The sequence below is a fragment of the Pelodiscus sinensis genome, chromosome 2, assembly GCF_052426305.1.
Source record: "Pelodiscus sinensis isolate ZL-2025 chromosome 2, ASM5242630v1, whole genome shotgun sequence".
In the NCBI taxonomy this organism is placed as follows: Eukaryota; Metazoa; Chordata; order Testudines; family Trionychidae; genus Pelodiscus; species Pelodiscus sinensis.
In genome coordinates, this window is record NC_143053.1 from 176,591,730 (window position 1) to 176,615,160 (window position 23,431).

A 23,431-nucleotide genomic window follows, 5' to 3' on the forward strand; every position below is an offset into this window, starting at 1 on the left:
GTCATAGCCAAAATAGCCCCCCATCATACTGTACGTATAGTTGGGGTTATTTTTCCCCGATGTGCATTACTTTACACTTATCCACATTAAATTTTATTTGCCATTTTGTTGCCCAATCACTCAGTTTGGTGAGATCTTCTTGGAGTCCCTCACAGTCTGCTTCTGTCTTGACTATCCTAAACAGTTTGGTATCATCTGCAAACTTTACTACCTCACTGCTTACCCCTTTCTCCAGATCATTTATGAATAAATTAAACAGGACTGGTCCCAGGACTGACCCTTGGGGGACACCACTAGTTACCCTTCTCCATTCTGAAAATTTAACATTTATTCCTACCCTTTGTTTTCTGTCTTTTAACCAGTTCTCAATCCAAGAAAGGACCTTCCCTCTTATCCCATAGCCATGTAATTTACAGAAGATACTTGACAAGATAAGGGAAAGCTGTTTCAAGGGATGCAATCTGCAAAGGAGAAAACACTTGCCCTAAGGGTAGTAAGACTGCATGAAGGAACAGATTGTTAGACAAGTGGAAGGGAGTAGTAGGGAAGTATGGATACAGATAAAAGTAGGCAGGATGAAGACAGAAGTTTTTCATTTATGGTTTAAACAAAACAATTAAGCATTCAAGGTTCTCAGTTATTTAACTTACTACATTTTTGCAGCATAGATGATGGAACTAAGGATGCTGAGGATGCTCCTGCAACCCTCCTCCCTCTCCCCGCCACCTTGAAGTGGTTTCCATCATATACAAGGTTTTCAGTTTGGTTCAATGTTTCTCAGTACCCCAACCATACAAATTGTTCCAGTACCCCTATTTTTCAGAGATCCTTAAAGAAAAGGAAGGTCTTGTGATTCAGGAACTGGAGACTCAAGAACACCTGAGATTGAGTCCCAGCTCTACCATGTTTCCTATCTGATGTTGGGCAAGTTACTTAAGTCCCCTCCCCCGGTCCCATGCCATGACTCCCTATTTGTAAAATGGGGACAAAACAGTAGGTCCTTCCTCCCACTCATTCTTTGTTTTGTCTATTAATAATGAGTAGAATCCTTAGAACAGGGGCTGTGTCTTATATATATATACACACACACACACACACACACACACACACTCACACCATTATTAGTCTTATCCATGGTATCTAGCACAATAGAACCCTGACCAGAACTTCTAGCTGCCACTATAATAAAAGTGCTAACTATTACACTTCAGTGGAACATGTCTATCATTGTGCTTCAAAAATATGTATTGTCACTTTTTTTTATTTGTTCCTTGTTTTAATCTTCTGTACTAATGAAATATTGAGCAGCTATACTTTCTAGCTACAAATTTATGTACACGTCACACTTTGAAGTGTCACATATTTTGTGATATTTAAGGCAAGACTAAATTATATGTTTGCTGTAGTTCTGCCTAGGTTCTTAGTTGATTAGAACTTCTGAAATTGTTTATATTTCACTGAATCTTAATCAGCAAAACCAAAAAAAAATTGCAATCCATCTTCTTTTTTTATAAATATTTATAGTTTTATTAAAATTTGTTGTACAACAGCTTGCAACAATAAGGACATAAGATGTGCAGAGAAAAATAATTTTTACTTTTCATGCCCCTGGACATTGAACATAAATTACAAAAGAAAAAGCTAGTAATTACTTTTTGACCATAATATTCTTGTAGAAATTATATGTAAAAGAAACTCTTAATTAGCGAGTCCCTCTCTGTTCCCCTTTCTGGAACAAAAATGTTTTATATACATATACGTGGGGAGTTAAATATATCAAATGAAACACATGGCTTTGAAAAACGTACATGCCTGCCACAGCTTTCTCCTGAACTGTGGGAATGGCAGCAATGCAGTAGAAGACAAAACCTGCTAAAAGGTGAGTAGAAAGCATATCCATGGGAACTAGAATTCAAACACTATGGATATCTATGCAGTCACTAGAACTTGACTTCCATCCATGTTCCCTCTGAATATCTCCCACAGCACCAAATTAAAAGTGGCTAAAATGTTGCATTGTCATTTGCTTCCCACAACCTGATATATGCTCCCAATTCCTCCATTAGCACTGGAAGGCTACGTCTATACTGGCCCCTTTTCCGGAAGGGGCATGTTAATTTCAGCTATCGTAATAGGGAAATCCGCGGGGGATTTAAATATCCCCCGCGGCATTTAAATAAAAATGTCCGCCGCTTTTTTCCGGCTTTTAGAAAAGCCGGAAAAGAGCGTCTACACTGGCCCCGATGCTCCGGAAAAAGTGCCCTTTTCCGGAGGATCTTATTCCTACTTTGAAGGAATATACTTCATATGTAATCCAAAGTCTTCATTGACACATCTAATTTTCCTTTTCAATATCTACTAAACATGATTCTTTAGTTCCATTTGCAGTCCAGATAGTCATCCTGGATAATCCTTTTGATTATTTACAGATCTATGTAAAGAATTTTTCTGCCATTTGGAGAAGGTCACAATTTTTATGAAATTAATACAGACAGTATGGAAGTCAAACCTCCTTCCTTTAAAACATCATGGACTATGAAATGATTATTTATGAATGATAGAACTATCAGAGACATTTCCAGGGTTCACATTAAAATTGGTGGTCTACCGTAAAGAGGGAACAGTTTGATGTGTTTCTGTGGGTACATCTAGACTACATGCCTCTGGAGTCAGAGGCATGTAGATTAGACTACCTGGCACAGGAAAATGAAGCAGCGATTTAAATAATCGCCGCTTCGTTTAAATGGCTGCCGCACTGAGCCGATCAGCTGTTTGTCGGCTCAGCGCGGTAGTCTGGACGCTCCGCTGTCAACATCAAAGGCATTTGTCGACCTCCCAGGTATGCCTCCTGGGATATCAGATTATTTAAATCGCCGCTTCATTTTCCTATGCCGGGTAGCCTAATCTACATGCCTCTGTCGTCAGAGGCATGTAGTCTAGACGTACCCTCAAAGGCTATGTCTACATTACGAGTTTTGCCAGAAGAGGCAATGCAAGTGAAGCACGGATTAGCATTTTCTCATGCTTCATTTGCATAATCTCTTCCGATCCGTTTTTGCGCAAAAACAAGCAGAGTGGATGTTTCCTTTTTGCACAAAACTCCCTTTTACAGGCAGTCCCCGGGTTACGTACAAGATAGGGACTGTAGGTTTGTTCTTAAGTTGAATTTGTATGTAAGTCGGAACTGGTACATATTGCAGGGGAAACTCTAGCCAAACATTTCTCCAGAGCTCAGTTTTATTCTCCCACATCTCACTTCCCTCAGTCCTTTATTCTCAAGCTGAGGTGTCTGCTGAGAAAAGCCGCTCCGCGTCTCCCTGGTCTGTTGGGGGGGCGCTAGCTTCGCGTCTCCCTGGTCTGCTGGGGGGAAGCAGCTAGTGCGGGGTTGCCTCACCCCGTTTGTAAGTAGGGATCCGATGTAAGTCGGATCCATGTAACGCGGGGACTGCCTGTACTTATGCCTCAAAATAGGAGCTATATTGATCTTGTGCAAAAAGGGTTTTTTGTGCAAAAAGGAAATATCCACACTGCCTGTTTTTGCGCAAAAACCCCTACCGCCATGAGTAAAGTTATCATCTGATCCTTATTCTGTAAACAAGTGGTTTTCAGGCTATGGTTAGCAGACCTCAGTGGGTCCACAAACTGTGTTTAAGATTTCCAAAGTGGTCTGCACAGCCATTAGAAATTGTATGGGGTATGTGCAAATGAAAAGGAAAAAAAAAAAAAAAAAGATAGAAAGTCACCACTGTATGCAAGTCAGAATTTGTAGTTTGTTCCAAATATAGGCACTGTGTCCAATACAGAGTTCATACACAAGGCAAGAAAAATATAAAACATTGTAATCCACTGAAAATTAATATGTACAAGTTGCTGTTGATCACTGGATGAACACTTGATATGAAAGCCTTATTTTCAATTGACTTTAGAAATCTAGAGAAATCGCTGATTTTTGCCAGTTGGGTTTGGGATAAAAAGGAAACCTGAAAGCAACTGGGTGGGTGCATATTTGATTTGGGTATTTTATCAGAGTGAGAATAGAAGACAGCAAAATTGTGTGAGCCTGGAACAAAACTTATTCCTCTCTTCTCCTCCCTCCCCCCAACATTCTTCTTGTCCAGTTGCATCTTATTTTAACTCACAAGTTTGAGGACTTCTGGTTTAGAAGAAACTAGCTTTTTAACCATCTGGGGGCGGAGAGGCATTTTCCCAAGCTTTTACCACTTTAATATTTATGAAATGTTTATACAGTACCTGCAGTTGATAAATTGCCAAAAATGAAACTGAACACATAACAAGCACTAAGACACTGGAGGGCTTTTTTTTTTTTTTTTTTTTTTTTTTTTTTTTTTGAGGGCTGGGGTTTTTTAGTGGCTTCCCTTTTTCTTTTCTTTAAATTGTTATTCACCACCTGGAAGGAAGATCAGAAGCAGATGTCTTATTCAATACAAGTACAATAAGAAATGTGCCAGTTGCTCTGTGGGCAGCTCTCTATTTCATTTACCAAAAAAATTACTTTTCCACTTTCACAGAAGAATGTGATCACACTGAAATTTTACATGAGAACAGTTATAGTGTCTAAAACCTATATTTACTTACAAATTACTCAGAAATCCATTGGTTTAGAACATTAACTTGCAAACCATAAATGCATTCCAAGACATTGCTGCTTTTTTGTGTGTGTGTTTCAGTTAAAATTATGTTGCATTATATCTGCATAGAAAATCTTCATGGCTTCTTGAAAACAAAGTAGAAAAATCAAATTATAGCTTCTAAGAATTTTAACCATGATTATGACAATGGCAACTAGCCACTTAATCTTAAAATTCCCTTGGCTAACTCTTGTAAAATCTAATGTTTGTTTATTCTATTATTCTCATCTTCCCCACATTAAGTTCCTTTTCTAATAGAAAGAGTTAATTTAGAAGTAGAAATGCAAATAAATCAATATATGATCATTTGCTATCAGATATTGGCTTATATGATTTGAGTACCATATATAAATATGCCATTGGTATGATCAAAAATGGTAAAGAAATTTTTTAAAGGGACAGCTTTCCAGCAATGCCCTTCCCCTCAAACCAACTGAAGGATTTATTTCTGAAGGATTTTGGAAAGACTGGAAAGTGTGTTAATAAAAAGGAAGAGATGGATACACAAACTTGTAGTATAAATTAACAAAAAAGATTGCATTAGGACAATCGTTTAAGAACCCTGTTTCTTTTCATTAGCTTTCTGAGTAGATATGGCAAACATAAAACATTAATGTAGATGTTTTGTATGTTTTTAGTTTCTAAACAAAAAAAGTAATGAAAGACATAGAAAACATTTTACTTACAGAGGAACCATATGTAGGAAAATGTCACTGACAAATTTATACAAATGTATATCCACCACATGTTGTCATCCACAGAATATACAATTGGAGCTACTCAAACTGGAAATCCAAGGTAAACAAATATAAGAAGCTGTATGGAACTGTTATACCTAAGTATTTTGACCCTCACTAGACCAATTGTTACAAATTCTGCAAGAATAGAACATACAAATAATTATTATATGTGCTGTCTCCTTAAACAACAATACCATAATCTTTACCGGACTTATATTTTCTAGAAAATCATACACACACCTATGTGTACCATACTTATGTTGTCATTAAACATTGATCTTTCCAGCTAGCAAGCAGTTACTATTTTGGTGGAGTTTGCGGTACTGTCCTAACATAAAAGTATCCTACTAGAAACATTTCTTAACATGGAATTATCAATTATCCAATTCATAATTTACAATAGCATACCAATAGGAATACTATGTACTAGCCATTTAAAAAACCCTAAAATTATTAGTTATCCAAACTGTTGATTACTTGTGTCAAAGTAGTCTAGTTTGCCAGTTAAGCAAAAATATTTATAAAATAATTATTCAAAATAAAGAATTATAATTGCACTACTATACACACACATTATTTTAATAGTTTTATTTTCATCTATGCCTTTCAGAAAAAACACTTTGACAGACTATGAAAGTAGTGAAACTTTGAAAAAGAAACCAACAGCAATTAGACAGAAACACTGTTAGCTAAAAGCATAGGAATGGGAGCTTTCCCTCCCTCCCCCCCCCCCCCCCCCCCCAGCTTTGTCACAAACTAGAAAAGTTAGTTTGGACAGGTTGCTTAATTACTTTGAGGTTCAGTTTACCCATCCTTACAATGGGAAAGGTCATACTTACCTGTAATGCATGGATTGAGTAAGCCAAGGCTTAATTAAGCTTTGGGATGGAATGTACTACAGAATAGGGATGTTAAATATCGGTTAATTGAATAGTTGATTAACCTCATGAATTCTTATTGGTTACTCAACTAATACATAGACTCTGGAGGTAGGGTGGCAGCCAATGAGCTGCTCCACTCCTGTGGAGCCCCCTGCCACTCTGCACTGCTGCCTCTGTATCTTTTTAAAAACCAGCTCCCCTCGCGGCCCAACTGCCAGTTGCCCCGTACTGCTGCCTCTGACATGGAGGAAGCAGCATAGGGTGCCAGCAGCCTATTTCCTTGGGGAGAGGGCTGAGCTCCTGGACCTGGCATGAGCCAGAACTGAGCTGGGCTGCTTGCCTGGCTCCTAATACACTTTAAATGCAGAGCTGCTGTGGGGGTAGGTTCCAGACCGAGCATGAGCCAGAACTGAGGCAGACTGCGGACTAGCCCGCTTAAAAATTTACTGGCAGGGAGGAAGGGAAGAAATTCATATAGTCCATAGCATTAACCTATAAACTTTTGTTTATCGATTAATCGACTACACAGTTACATCCCTACTAAAGAAATGCACATTATCATATGCAAAGATATGCTTATCCGTATCTAGTGTTTCTAAGACTTCTTCGTAACTACTCACTTTCCACTGGAATTTATACAATCCTTCACACTTATTCCTTTTAATTTAATATACATTTCATTCTTCAGGATAAAAGACAGTGACACGCTTGCTTGAGTTACTACCTGTATAAAACAAAACTCCATATCTAAAACAAATTTTGGCAAGTTGATTAGTATTGCAGTTACATTACTTTTCTGCTGGCCCATCGTTAATGAATTACTTGAAAATTTATAGCATTCCTTCTAAATGATCATTTGAGTTAGAAATTCTCTTTATCTAAATGAAGACATTCGGCTAAAAAGACTCCCGTTGTCTTCAACAACCTTTGTACCAAGCCACTATTTTGTGAGTACTCCTTATGTGCCAGGTACTGCCAACCTTGTTCACATGATATAGTTCATTACTCTGCAACTAATCCCAGAAATCCATGATGCTATTCCTGCAGTAAATTGCTACTCAATGTGAGTATGGATGCCAGAATCTGGTATATTATAAATGGCAGGCCTGCTTATCAGCTGGTGCAAATCAACACAGTTCTACTAAAATTGATGGAGCTACCAATTTACAATAGCTAAAGGTTTGTCTCAGTATTTGTGACACTGAGCAACCTTTGGACAAGCGCCTGCATTCCTTCAATGTACTCAGCGCTTTGTGTGAGGAACTCAGTATCACACTTTGTGACTAAGTGAGGGATTCTAGAATTAGTGTTCCTTTTTACTCCTAATAAATAAAAGGGTGTTATAAGGAGGAGGGAGAAAAATTATTTTCCTTAACTTCTCATCATAGGACAAGAAGAAATGGGCTTAAATTGCAACAAGGGAGGTTTAGGATGGACATTAGGAAAAACTGCCCAACTTCAGGTTTAGCACTAAAATAAATTGCCTAGGGAGATTATGAAATCTCCATTATTGGAGATATTTAAGAGCAGGTTAGATATCAGTCAGGAATAATCTAGATGGTGCTTGGTCCTGCTCTGAGGGCAGGGGACTAGATGTGATGATCTTTCGAGGTCTCTTCCAGTTCTAGTATTCCATGATTCTATAATTCTAAGCTAAAATACTTGATTGAACCATACTACATTTTAACGAGGTGGCAACTAAGAACTTATTGTAGTTTAAAACTTCTTATATCATTCTAGTTTTCTTTTTTTGCTACCCCATATGAGTGTTTTGTTAGGCCGACTTCTTCTTGCCTTATTCACACAAGTAGACCTAGTGATGTCTTTGGGATTACTTGCACTCTTAGAATCAGCATGATTTAGCCCATAGCCTAAGGTGTCTCATTACTCTGCATAGGTCAAATTTTCAAGCCACTTTTGTACTATATTTGTGTTATTTCCTACAGTGAGAAATTTATTAATTTGCTCATTGATTTAATTCGGTTCTTTCTGCCATCTATGCCATTTCTTTTCCTAGGATCTGATCATATAACTCCTTACAGGCGTGAGTAACGCTTACTTGTGTGCTTAACCACAAGACAAATCAACAAGACTACACAGATTTAAGGAATGTTTTCAGGATTTAACCCTTAAATCAATATTCTGTAATACCGTAGAGGCAGTAGAATGAGAACATTACTTTATGTGTGATATCTTTAATCAAAAACTGGCCTCTTTAGATGACACTGAATGTGTGGGTTTCTGAAAATAGCCAATGAATATTTTTCTGGGTACAGATTTATGGAACACTTCCCCCTAAAGAAAAGTATTTTTAAGGAGTATCAAGACATTCGCATAATGATATTCACAGTAATGAATCTATAGGTATTTTATTTTCCTCACTTATATCACTAGAGGTTTAGGTTTGCTTTCTGCAAATATTACATGCAATATTGCTATGTGGTATTCACTGAAACAATTTTTAAGTACTGTAAAACTCAGAAACTTCTGCTTCTGATTGCTATAGTTATAAAATGTGTACTATTTTAACAACAGAAGTTAGCCCTAAATGCATCAGAAAACAGGTAGATTTAAAAATACTTCTTAAAATAATATTATTTCATCATAAAACATTTCACCATTAAATGATCTGTATAAAATGGGAAAATTTTCTTTGGATAATACATTTGTATATAATGCCAAAATATACAGATTAATCAACAGTTCTTTAAAACAATTTCTATCCACCATTTATGTCTTTTACAACTTTTAAGGTATTTACTAATTTTAAAAAATTATTTCTATATCCAAAAAGGAAGGTTTATTTAAAATACTGAATCAGTTTCTTATTTAATTTTCATGTATCTTAGGCTAGTATAAATATATTGAAAGGATGTGAATAATAGTCACAATATCTCATTGTCCGCTTTTACCTTTGCAATTTTTCTTTTTCAGTATCCATAACCAATCATTGCTCTGCTCTTCCATTATGCTTCCTTCATTGCAGAATGAGAAGTTTCTTCATTAAATAGCATTAAAAATAGCACACACCCGAAATCCCAAGCGGAGCATGCTCTAACAGTGTTAATGCCACAGTTCTCAAGGTAACCATGTTCAGTTGGGAACTGAGAGGCAAAGTCAAGGTGAGACTAGCAATTTGCAAGCCTAATTGTGCACACAAACTTGTCTCGATCCAAGATGAAGACTGTTAAAACAAAAATTAGTGTGCTGTTAAATTACGTGACTGAAAAGTTGAAGGCCAGCTTAACAATTTTCTCCCCTTCCCTCCCCAACATCTAAATTTAGTTCTTCGTACTTAGTTAAAATTTGTAGAGTCAATTTTGAAGGACTGTAAGAGAAATACATACATCTGGCTAAGCGTAATGGTCAGAAGCACCACAGTAGCAAATCAAACCACCTACTGTGTTGATATCTACTCATTTGGTTTCATTACCCAATATGTTTAAAGGAGTATCATATTGTTACAGTAACACTAGGATGCATTTTTTTAAAAAGCACCTGGGAAGCGCAGGAGGGGCAACAGACCCACTATAGAAAAATGAACCAGGAATGTGAGGATGTTCCAGGTGACTGAAACAGTAACTAAGATAATCACAATAAAGACAACATCAACAAAGTTGCAAAAGAATGGGTGTACAGAATGAATATGTGCCTTGTTTAAATATATCAGCAATGCAGTTGAAATAATGCACATTGAAATATGCAACATTTTAATCAATAGCAGCAGCACAGTAACATTCACTATTTATGAACATGGTATTTTAACATTAAACGTATGGATTCCAGACTATTACTCTCTTTCATGACCAAAATATTACAAAATAATGATACACATGGTACATGTTTTGCCAAACAAAATTATTACCCAGTAGGAATACTCAAGTTTCAAATTGTCCCAGATGTTTTTCTCCTAGCAAAGATCACTCCAATTTTTTCGTTAGTTTACATAAACCAATGGGTGTTTTCACAGCTTTGATTACTAAAAGAGTTATTAGAATGAACTACACCTTTCTGTACTTATTTGAAAATTCTCTATGAAGATGAATTCAATTTCTGCAAAGCAGACTTGGGCTAATTATTTTAACTTACAAAATTTTACAGAATTACTGTTACCCAAAATGCCCTACCGTAAAACAATGCTCCTGGAAAATCCTGCTGCACCTATCATCACCTGGATCTTCACATTTGTATCCTTCCCACCCCCAGTTTTAATGTAAGTCTTAAATGATCTACCATCTGGTTATTTACTATGAAAAAGAAATAAACATTTATGGTCTGAATAACAATCACAGCTAAATATAAAGTGGATGCTATATGCAATCAGAAATGTGTCAGAACTCACCAAGGAAAACTTTCTAAACATCTGTCCTTACCTTTCCCTGTGAACTCTACACAAGGTACAACACTATCTAAACCTCAAGAAATACAGTTAGAGTCTTCTTCATTGCAAACTCACACTTTATGTTTGTAGAACCTTAACCCTACCCAGCTACTGTGCCAAAGTCAGTTACCAGTCTAGCAATTTCAGAACCAATAGCCCCTCCTCTACTACCACGGATCTATTGTTGTAACTAGCACACCTTCAAGTAGGAGCCTTGCAGCAACCCCAGCTAATTGCACACTGGATCATGCATGCAATTAACACAAACCTTTGTTCTATGCCCAGCTCCTCTTTCTCTGCTCCTCAATCGCCAAGATTTAAGCCACGCTGATTTTAAAAATTAAAAATTTGGGGGAGGGTGAAGATGATTTCCACAGAATGACAGAACACGCAGGCTGGGTGGGGTGGGGGAAGAGACAAGATGAGGACAACAAAGAACACACACAGCACACACGGATCTCCACAGCGGTTTGGATTTACCTTGCCCGCACCCCGGCTCTGCCCCCAGCTTCTTGGCGGCGGGGGGCTTGTTTGGAGGGGCGGGGGGTGCTTGTGTATTGTGCGGCTGCGGTTACAGGACAGCGGCTGCCTTCCTGAGAGACATGGTCTCTTCTGCCGCCGCCTCCTCCTCCTCCTCCTCGCCCCCTTGGCGGCTGCTGCTGCTGCTGCTGCGGATGCTACTTCTCGGGGAGCGTGGGTCTGTCTGTCTGACTCGCCACGCCGGCTGGCTGGCTCACTCCCTCTCCTCTGTGCGCTTGTCTGTCTGTCCCTCCCCCCCGCTCTCTCCCTGCCCTTTATGTATCCCTCTGTCTGTCCTCCCTCTGTTAATCCCTCTTCTCGCTCGCTCGCGCGCGCGCTGCCTGTCCCCGCTCCCTCGCTCGCCGTCTGCGCTGCCCGCCCGCGAGGCTGCCTCTCTTTCTCCCTCTCCCCGCCCACGCAGCGCGCCGCGCCTGGGACCGGCGGCAGCGCGTCCCGGCCGCGCTCCCAGCCCCTGCGCTGCCCCGGCTCATGCTGGCTCGACCCCGGCCCGCAGCACCAGCAGGCGCTGAGCAGCTGCCAGCGACTCCGCTGCGGCCGCTGCCATTGGCCGGGTCGTTTTCCTCTCCCCCCCCCCCCCAAGCCCTCCTCTTTACGCCGCGGAGAGGGAGAGGCGCTGCCCGAGCGGCGTGTGGCTGGGGCTGTGTGTTTCCTGCATGTTGAGCCATCCATTCACGCTGCCCCCCCCCCTCCCCAGCCCTGGGCAGACAAAGCCCGCGAACCGCACTCCTAAAGGAGAAGACTCATTAATCTCTGGCAATTTCTTGGGCTTGGCTACCCCCCCCCTTCTCACTCCACTCCAGGAAAAAAAAAAAGTGGCCCTGGCCGCGGGAAGACAGAGTAGCGCAGGTTTGGGGAGGAGGATTAATTAGTGGTGGGGTTGCGCCGTGAAATGTGACAGCATCTGCATTGATGAGCTGGGGGGGGAGGGAGGAGACGCCGCAGCAGGTTGTTGGGGTAGGAGCGGACGAGCTTCTGACAAGGGGCCACATGATCCCCCTTTTCCTCCCTCCCCCCCCTTTGCAGGACTGCAGCTAGTTCTCATTTGATCATGTTTCCCGAAGTGTTTTTTTCCCTGCACGCAATAAAGCGGGGAGAGACACATTTCTAATGCATCACCCGTTTGATAGTTCCAGCCCCGTTTTGCCCAGTTGAACACATCCAGCCGCTCATTCTGCCCCCGGCAGAGAAAAGGGCATTTACCTCTTTGCTCCGTGGTTATTAATATGCACCAAAATTATAGCTGTACGGTACAGCCCCAGCTGTAATGGCCATTGATCATTTAGAGCAGATCCAGCATTTCAACAGCTAGAAATGCATGCTCTGTGAATAATCATGTATCTAGTAGTACAATGCCCCATATTACAATAACCTGAAAGGAGACAGAGCCTCTGGTAGTAGCTTTTATTTTTCATTCATAGGATTACTAATTAACAGGAAATAAGCATACAGCATAAACAAGTAAAATAATATGAAATATACTGTTCACTTTTGTCTAGTGCAATACAGATAATCTGACTTGCACACACAGATTGCTTTCCTAACAGTTTTAAAATGCACTCTTGGTTGCTCTCTTTAAAACAAAAACCTCTGTCACAAGGTACAATTCTCCACGATTAAAAGTGTAGGAGAACTAATTTACAGGGCAGTGAAGACAACTACACAGAGGGGCAAAATATTTGCTTTATGAAGTATTATCCTGCAATCTTTCCCCATGAAAGCCAACACCTGCTTTTAAAATGGGCTGCTGAATAGAGTCAGACTGAATGAAAAAAACAAGCAATGAACCACCACAAGATGTACATTAGCGGACTGTTGGTGCATGCTTCAAACGAGCAGAGGCATTCAGCCAAGTGTGCCCAAAGCCTACAATACAAATGCACCTCCTGATGTGACTTATTCCTATTAATGTATGGCACCTTCCATTTTAAATGTCATTATTTAACATATTTTACACTATGAAATATAATACATCATTCAGACAAAAATAACGTAGAAAAGGTTATAAGCAATCCTCATCAGGGTGAACAGTTCTTCATGACAGTGCAAAGAATTTTTTCGTGCTAGTAGTGGTAAGCGTTTACGTTTTATATCGAGAGCAGGATTAGTCCCATTGACTTTACTTTTAAAATGTTTCTTCTGCTTCAGAACAAGTATTATCCTCCCAAGTGTCTATTAGAGCTAATGTAACTTTGCCTACCAATACAGACGGTGCGATTCTGCACAATGAAACATGTATCCCTTGGAGCAGGCCAGTTTCATTTCCTCCACTGGCACACTTTCTTCTTAGCAAGTTATTCAGTGCAGCTGTAATAACTCAGACCACATTAGAATGCTGAAGGATCACTCATCCCCTAAGCAAACTGCAACAGCCACCTGCATGCCTTCACGAGAAGGTGATGAGGGGGATGAAGAGAGAGAAATCCAGCAAGCATAGTTAAGTGGTTTTCAAACTCAGTTATTACATAACGGGAGAGGTGAAAGGAAGAGGTTGCGTCCAGCTGTGCAGCTCCAGCAAGAACTGGTTGAGGTGTGGCAAAAGCCATCAAGGAGCTATTTAAAAAGCTGGCAGGGACCGGATTGTCATAGGACAGTACCTGTAAAACACTGAAGTTCCTTTCACCTCCTCATAACAGGTATGCAAAACAGCAGATGAGCCACTTCACCTGCACAGGTTAAATAGGTGACTTCTGATGAGATGGGTTGCAGTCTAGGAATGTTACATTCAGAGTTTGTATATGTACATATGAGCTACAAACTTGGCAGTCTGTTCCAACCAACACTGAGGGATAGTATCCGATGAGGCAGTTTGTTGTTAGAGCTAATATATGCTGCGTATTCACTTTCTATCATTTGGTAAACACAATTTATCAAATGCTAGAGAAAAATACCAGCTCCAGTAATTTAAATACTCCAAAATATGAGTTGCACACAAAATCTGACATGCACATTAGCCCTTGTAATAGAAGTTCCAGACCTAAGAAAGCTGACTGGTGCCAAACATATCTATCCCTGTCCTAAGAAGCCCCCTCAGATTTTTTCCCATTCAGGTATGAGTCTGACATTTTCAAACTCCTAAATCAATGTACCTTACCCCTCTCTTTAGAATATTCCCCATACATAGAAAGAAAAATCAATAGCGGTTTCATCATTAGTGTGACATCAGAACCATAGTCTGCTGCTCTCTGTGCTGACTTGTAACACGAGGACAAGTTCTCTCACATAACTTGGATTCAGGAGTATTTAAAATATGATATCTAGGCATAAAGTCTCCTTGGAACCTTAAGATTTAACATGTCAGTTGGCCTGCAGTGCACAGATGAGGCTCTACTTCTGTAAACTGCTCCATACAGGCCAACCAGCTTGAAGGATTGGGGCCTAAATACGCCAGATCCTGCAGTCCTTCCACATGCACAACCCATTGACAACGGTGGATGTTTTGGCTTGAACAAGGACAATATATGGTATCTGGCCTGATATTTTCAAACTGAGTAGGCAAATCATTGTGCTTGTGCTCTATGTGTAATATACATTGATGTTAATGAATTGAGAAAAATTGTTTGATTTCCAAAGCATAAACTAATTTAGAGGCTTGTTATGTATGTATATACATGCGCAGAGATTCACATCTGTACTCTCTAAACTACTGGCTGTTATATCAGTCATTTTTAATGTAATATTATGATTTGCATTACTGGTTGCACATTTCCTCAGGCTTTAATCATTTTGCAGTGAAAGCTAGGTAATATGCAAACTACTCATTGCAAGTGATGGTTTCAAGGTCTGGGATGATTTGGATTAAGTCACTACAAGGTAAATAACTGGGTCATTCTAACATATTTTTTAAAAGGTTCATTTTTATTTTAAAAACCCTGTTTTTCAGTTTTTGATGTCTTAAACGCAGTACCAAATTTACTTTATGCAAATGGGGTTAGAAATGTCAGTCCTATTTAAATTAAAAATTTGAAGCACAAAGATACCCAAATACTGTTCTGCTTTTGAATATTTTTCAGGTGGAATTGACATATTTATTCTAGAGTCAGTCAAGAGGACCCCATGACTAATATAAAATTAGCAAAGTCATTCAGGCACAGTCACACATGAGAATGTAAAGGAAAAATAAATTTCCCATTGAAGTCAGTCAGAGTTTTGCTATGGACTTCATTAGGAGTAGAATCAGACCCCTCTTCTATTGACTAGTTCTCCTTGGAGGGAGATCAAGGAACTACCTTTACAAATATAATCTGTTGCTAAAAGAGCTAAGGAAGATTTTTTCCCCAGTAAGGAAAGCATCATATCTTTGTGTCTGACATTCTAAATCTCCTTTAAGTTTCTCTTCGAGATTCTAAATGGTTGATGTACCAAGTCTGTATCTCCTGAAAACATACTTTTTATGAAGTCCAGAAAATAATGCCTATCTTTAAGCATGCCCCAACACCCCACTGGATATTGCCTTCTGAGCTATCTCTATCCAGCTGTATATCTCTATACAGCTATAGACCACAAGGGAGATAGTAGGAATTTAAGTTTTAGCATTAAAATTGTCAAGAGCTGGCCCATGTGCAAGTGGGGCTTACCCACTGTATTATCTGGGGACATGGGATTTTCAGAACAGATCAGCAGTTTGCACTCAAGTCACCTGAGCATTCTAGGGGTTGAGTAGGTAGTTACTCAAGCAGAATTTTCAGAAGTGCTCAGAAGTCCCACAAAGTGTGCAAACAACTGCTTTTTAGGTCTAGACTACTGGGCTTTATCGGAAAAAGCTATGCACATCGTGCTCGGCAATTTGCATAGCTTTTTCCGATCGCTTTTGTGGAAAAGGCTTTTCTGCCATTTGGCCCAGTCTAAACAGGGCCAAATGGCAGAAAAGCCTCCTCTTTCGGTGGAGCCCTTATGCCGTATGAAAAAAAAGTGGAAGAGCAAACACATTCCTTGGACACCTCTGGTATCCCGCAAAACCCCCGTAGTCTAGATGTGGCCTGACTTGTAGTCATGTTACAGACATGCTGGACAGCAGGAAAACATAAGCAATTCAGACACCATTCACTCATTGATTGCAATGGACTCTATGTACCTGGGAATCCCACTGTAACTGATTTTATAAAAACAAACATTGAAGGGGACATGAATACCAAACACAGAAACTCCAATAGTGATGGCAAGTAGGCAAGCTAGTAACTAGAGCAGGGCCAGAGTGGGGCTAGAGAAAAGGTGACTATAAGGGTACAGGTCAGGAGTGGAGAAAAAAAGAGAAAAATGGGGAAATAAGATGGGGGTGGGTTTTTGAGACTTGTAGTTCAGTGTGGGGACTGCACAATGCCTGGTGATGTTACAGGGGTCTCTATTCAAGCCAGAAAAGGGGGTGATTTACCCTTCCTCAGAAGCTGAGGAGATGCCAATACCTGTCTCTTGAGTTGCCCTGGGGAGCAGCATGGAAGTGTGTACTGGAGCAGTGAGTTCAGAGTGGAGTTTAGAAGGAGAACTTCCTGCCTAGGAAGCCTCATCCAGTTTAGCGAATGGATGGCTGATCCTTAGGTAAATTGAACAAAAATTTGGTGGTGTCCCATTTACAAAAATTGTGCTTTGGAGTGGTGTGAAATGAAGTACTGGATGATGTCATTAGTGACACCTAACTATTAGTGAGTCCATAAAAGGACTCTAACCACATCAGCCATACTATCAAAAGCTCATTCACCTGCACATCTACTAATGGGACATATGCCACCATGTGCCAGCCATGGCCCTCTGCCATGTGCACTGGACAAACTGGACTGCCTCTACACAACAGAATAAATGGGCACGAATCAGATATAAAGATTGGCAACATACAAAAACCAGTGGGAGAACATTTTAACTTCCCTGGACACAGTGAAAGACTTGAAAGTTGCCATCTCCAAGGCAAATCCCTCCCCTCCTTTAAAAACGGCTGTAGCACACTACTGCTGGGCTGGAATGCATATGCAAATTTGACACCATCAGAATGGGTCTTAATAGGGCCTGGGAATGGTTCTCTCATTACAATACGTAATTTTCCACTTTAGGTATTCTCACTTTCTTATTCACATCTACCCTGGTTAAATTAGTTCTGATGTAACACTCCCATCTCTGTATCCCTACTAGCTGTTGCTTTTTCTTTCACTTTATACATCTGATGAAGTGAGTTGCAACTCACAAAAGCGTATGCCATAATAAAACTGTTAATCTTTAAAGTGCTGTCAGATTTGTTGTTGTTTTTGCTGACACAGACTAACACAGCCACCTCTGAAACCTGTCTAGTGGCTGAGCTCCCCTTCTAAGCGAGCTGGTGGATCAGCGGGTTATCTGTGAAATCATGATAGAGAAGCATGTCTGAAGAAGGGAATACTTATTAATTCTCTATAAATTAGCCAGTGATAGCAGTGATGATGATAGAACTACAACATAAAGGATAACATTTGTGGAATGAAAACAAAAAGTTATTTGGTGGAGAATAGTGTAACATTACATATTGACTAGTATACACTATGTGGGTGGGTATGTACAAGGGACTATCACTCAAAGTGGCCAGAGATCTTCTCTTGCTCCTTCCTCCTAGCAGACTTGAAAGGTGCCATCCCCAAGGCAAATCCCTCCCCCCCTTTAAAAACAGGCTGTAACACGCAGCTGCTGGGCTGGAATGCATATGCAAATTTGAGACCATCAGAATGGGTCTTAATAGGGCCTGGGAATGGTTCTCTTGTTACAATACGTAATTTTCCACTTTAGGTATTCTCACTTTCTTATTCACATCTACTCTGGTTAAATTCAGTTGCCTATTTCCATGGTGATATGAATGGGGTTGCCCTGTACTTTATTATGGGCTACATTGAAGTTCAGATACATTTCTGCTTATATATACTCCATCTGCATCTGTCAAGGCAGATGTTTGTAGTTCAGGGCTATGTCTAGACCGTATAGTTCTATTGGAAAAAGAAACGCAAACTGCGAAACGCAATTTGCGTATCTTTTTCCGCTTTTTTGGTTTTTTGGAAGAGGCTTTTCTGATATTTGGCCCATCTACATGGAGCCAAATGTTAGAAAAACCTCCTCTTTTGGAACATGCCTTATTCCTCATACAACGAGGAATACAGGGATGCCGAAAGAATGCATTCTTTGGAAGCAGCAGAGCTTTTCCGGGATACTGCTCTACAGTGTAAACATATCCCAGTAGATTGTCTATTACTATGTTATGGTCAAACCTGAGTTTCCCTGCTCTTCATTAAAGTGATGCCAGATATACTAAGCACAATTGATTAAGATTAGGGCTCAGTAATTCCCATACCAATAGGCTTTCCATATCAATTGATTTGCATTTTACAATTGTGAGAGCCCTGTTACTTGCCTTCCTTCATCCACTGGTTACACAGGGATATGCCTGCTTGCCTTTTCTCCTTTTTAATGGCAATACACAAAAGCCCACAGTAGTTTCTAAATAGAACCCACTTTTCCTGACCATTGCTTTAACTGTGCTTTTTCTGACTAGGCATTAAAAATGATTTGTCACCACACCCTTCCCCTCCTGTGTTGCTTTCTGCCATCAGCTACTATGCAGGGCTGTGTAGAATTGCTTGACTGAAGGGAGCAGCACAACAACTGTTAAAGTTATCAGAAAAGTTCTCTGTCTCTCTGGTGGCTTTAGTAAGGCCCTTGCTGCTCACTGAAACACATTTCTGATTTTAGATGCACCAGGAAGAGCAGTTTCCTTCCTTCTTCTGCTAAAGCCTGCACTCTTTTTACATCCATTCCTGCCACTGGGTGGATTGGCACCATCTTTTATTGCAAGTCCAAAGTTACTTGATGAGTTGCACATAGTGGCTAGTGGATTTCTAATGGGTAAGGAAATGGTGAGTAAAAGTCTTTTGCAGGTGACTTCCCTAATTATTCTTTTTGGGTATATCTACACTAGCCACCCTAGTTTAAACTTGGGTGGCTAATGTAGTCATTCGAAATTGCAAATGAAGCCCGGGATTAAAATATCCCGGGCTTTATTTGCATGTTCCCGGGTGCCGCCATTTTTAAATGCCCGGTAGTTTGGACTCCCTGCCCGCGGCTACACGCGGCACAGGGTAGGTAGTTCAAACTAAAGTCCCTAATTTGGTCTACCGTTACTCCTCCTGCAATTAGGGGCTTTAATTCGAACTACCTAGCCCGTGCTGCATGTAGCCGCTGGCAGGGAGTCCGAACTACCAGGCATTTAAAAATGGCTGCACCCGGGAACATGCAAATAAAGCCCGGGATATTTTAATCCCGGGCTTCATTTGCAATTTCGAATGACTACATTAGCCACCCTAGTTCGAACTAGGGTGGCTAGTATAGACATACCCTTTGTCTTTTTGGACCAAGTCTGGTAGGGTATGTCTACACAGCTAACGTAGGCAATCAAAGTTGCAAATGAAGCCTGGGATTTAAATATCCCGGGCTTCATTTGCATCTTGCCGGGCGCCGCCATTTTAAAATCCCCGTTAGTGCGGACTCCGTGCCTGCGGCTACACGCAGCACGGAGTAGGTAGTTCGAATTAGGCTCTCTAATTCGAAGTACCGTTACTCCTTGTGGAATGAGGTGTAACGGTAGTTCGAATTAGAGAGTCTAATTCGAACTACCTACTCCATGCTGCATGTAGCTGCGGGCACGGAGTCCGCACTAACAGGGATTTAAAAATGGTGGCGCCTGGCAAGATGCAAATGAAACCCAGGATATTTAAATCCCAGGCTTTATTTGCAACTTCGATTGCCTACATTAGACACCCTAGTTCAAACTAGGGTGGCAGTGTAGACATACCCATACTGCCTACCTCATCCCAAATGGCAAAGCATTCAAAAGAGTGCCCCCTTCTGTACATCCAAATGCCACCTTTGAAACTTCCCCTGCATGTATGTCATCCTCCTAGCTCATACTCACAGAAACATCTAATTTGTTCTAAAATGCCTGCTCAGAATTTTTAGAGGTGTTTATTTCAGGGGGTGGAGGATCAGGTCTGTAGCATACACACATATTTTTATTCTTTTAGCCTAATGTTGGGAGATAGATGTGTACCTGATGCCAATAGTTGGGTGATGTTGTTTTTACAGGGCAAATCTCTATAACTGTTTCATCCACATGCACAAGGGGGCAAGGGGAATTCCCCATAGTTTTTCAATTGAAGATGTCAAATTACTTGTTACACTGAAAGATTCACTATTTCATTGTCCCACATTTTTACAAATATTTCAGTACTGCTCCCAAAGAATCATACTACTGTAAATGCTGGTTTATATTCTTTCATGGATATTACTTCATTATTCCCCATTATTCTTTCCTCACACAAACTTTGATCCCTCACAACTGTTCTTGCTGAAGAACATCCTGGACAGAGTAGCTCAGTCAGCTGGGTCTACTACTTCCCCGCAACCTAGTCCATCCCACTACAATGTGGCATTCTGACACCTACCACCAGCAAAGGAAACCTGGTAACAGATCCATTGAGATACACACGAGAGACCCAAAACTGGGGGGGGGGAGCTGAAACACACGTGCCACTTCTAGCCACTGATTGGTTCTGTCCTGTTGATTCCCCAGGATTTGTGAGGCTTAGAGGGCTAGCTCTGAGTTAGGGGTATCAAAACATGTGCCTCCTTGCTTGGGGACATATGTCCTTAATGAGATTCTCAAAAAATTCCTCTTGTTAAGGCTCTGCTTCTTGGGGTATTACACGTGGAAGAAGGCAATTGGGCCCTCCAATTTATTGTGTTCTCACTTCCCTCTATTGAAATCAGAATGGGAATTTTACCTGTGCAAGGACAGAGGACAAACTGAGAAAGGGCTTCATGTTGGACCTGTAATCTTTATGGGCACTGAATTCTACTTGGTCACACACTGTTGCTGCATCGATAATAGATTAATCGGGAATTATAAAAAGAATCATTACAAATATGTTTTCAGCCAAAGAAAGATGACACAAAATAAGGGAGAGTATATTACAGAAGCTAAGCATGAGCCAATATAAAAATCCATATTCCTTGTAAGGAGAGAGTTGCATCCCAAGTGAAAATAATGACGTTTCTACCTCTATTATAACCCCCCCCCCCCACACACCCACACACATGCACCCATTAACTTAGTCAGTGCAAGGAGCAGCAGGTAACACATAGGTGAATTCAAATATGGGTCAGGAACTTTGCCTTGGAGAAGATTAGAAGACTCTTCACATGGAGAGAGTAGAGAGCCTAATGCACTTCTTTGCCACATAATTTTCCTGCATACTCAATGTGAGATGAATTGTTTGCCCCTTCAGGGCCACTTTATGTGCAAATCAGGGCAGAAATATGCAAAAAACTTGAAGCAACCTGGAAGAGCTGTGCTACACCATGGCTTCCAATACCGGCACTTCTGTTTATCTTCAATAGAGATGACTGACTAAAAAAGCCAGACAGGCCCATAATGCAGTACAGTCAGTATATTATCCTGCATTTGACTGCTGAGCCACATGCAAAACCCTGAAGCATAGCAGCAAGCTCTGGAGCCAATGGACACATTCCCTGTTGTATAACTATACAGAACTCTTTTAAACCCATAATAGAAAAAAAAGTGTGACACACAGGAATGTAAAATTATAAAACTGTAGCAAAAATGTGGCCAGTGGAGCCTGTCATGTGCAGGGGAAATGTTTGGTCTCCACAAGGAGACGTGAGTTACTGACTCCTGTTACATGCGTGGTCCAATTCACGTGACAAGGGACAGGAAATAAATACCAGTTTATTACCAGTCACATTAGTGTCAGTCACAGCAACCTTCCTACGGCCAGCATATTGGAGAGCCTGCCTGATTGGCCTCCCTCAAAACCAACTGTGTCTCAAGTCCAAAGGGTCTAATACAAAACACAGTTGATTGGTGTCAGTCCAGCAATTCACACTGTTTCTCTTCCATTTGGAAGAGACTTTGATGTCTGTTAGTCAATTGCAAAGGAGTTACTACAAAGAACGAAAAATTGCTAATCTGAAAATTGGATCTATTCAACACCAAATGACAGTGGCATATTATAACACTGTACCTTAAACTGAAGAACACAGAAAGAATTACTAAGTTCCCAGACTTTATTCCCATGCACAGTTATTTATCAGTCACTGCCCTTAAAATAATACATTTCCTTATCCTTAATTCCCTAAAATTTTCTCCAGCTGCCTTCTTTTTGTTTCTCTTTGCCTTATCCAGTAGACATATTTAAATTTTTCTTTGTTTTGTAATCTACATTTTTTCATACCCTAAAATTACAGCCTTTGCAATGTACAATACTGTAGAAAGTCCCTCCTTTGAAACAGCAGAACATGGTACAATTTTAGCATCATATAATTTCCTGCATAATTGTTAAATCATTTTCTTCCTTTTCACCCTCCCCCTCTTTTTTGAAGAAAGAAACTGCATATCTAGAGAGACAGGAAACTTAACCACCTCGTAATGCCATGCCGCATTGTGCCTCACAGTTATCACAACATCAAAAGCAAATCTTTCAGCAGTGCGAGAACTTTTCCTATCTATTGTTTCAGTTATGCTGCAAGGCACACTAGGTTCCCAAATGCAAACCTTTTTCTGTGTCTGTGGCATTGTATTCCCAGATATCATAGAATGAAAACATTAGAATATCACTGTTCATAACATGTTCCTGTACACCATCTGGACCTCCCTCAGGAACCTGACATAATTTGTCAAACTAAAGATAAGCACGTTTTCACTCTTTTTGCCGTGTTGATGTTTGTCATCATGGATTTTACTTTAATGCTCCAATTACATTTCTGACATTATTGCACACTAAATGGCACTAATTTCATCATTATTTACACACTTGCTCTCCCTCACAGTGTGCCTTGTCTCACAGCAGTCACCCTGATATAAGGCTAATGAATTTTAGCTTCCCCATTACGTAAAAGCATATGAATCTTGATCCAGCTTCACCACCTTTTTATAAATCCCACAAACATAGGCTCCTGTTGTAATGTAGGAGGGCCATGATACATTTATTTTTCCCCACAGCAAAAGTAAATATAGCAATAAAATCAAGTTGAAAGCAACATATACAAATGTAATTGAAAACAAATCTCCCTGAATTAGTGGCATATTACAAACAGGATAATAATGCCTATTATTATCTTCATCTTTAATTTTTCATGATAACTTTTTTTTAATCTAGTTCAAGCCCATGAGACAGCAGAGGTAAAACCACATAGGTTTTACATAAAGGGTTTCAGTGTTAT

General features: G+C 40.2%; 1 protein-coding gene across 6 annotated transcripts in view; it reads right to left on the bottom strand.

Moving 5' to 3' along the window:
- ARPP21 (cAMP regulated phosphoprotein 21) overlaps positions 1 to 23,431 on the bottom strand; it is a 266,271-nt gene that overhangs the window by 176,623 nt on the left and 66,217 nt on the right. Inside the window, exon 1 of one of the 6 annotated variants that reach the window (XM_075921805.2) lies at positions 11,132 to 11,645. The exons of the other annotated variants lie outside the window; for them this stretch is intronic. The gene's annotated coding sequence lies outside the window, so the exon portion shown is untranslated. Of the gene's footprint in view, positions 1 to 11,131; positions 11,646 to 23,431 lie in introns of those variants that run through there. 6 annotated transcript variants of the gene reach the window in all.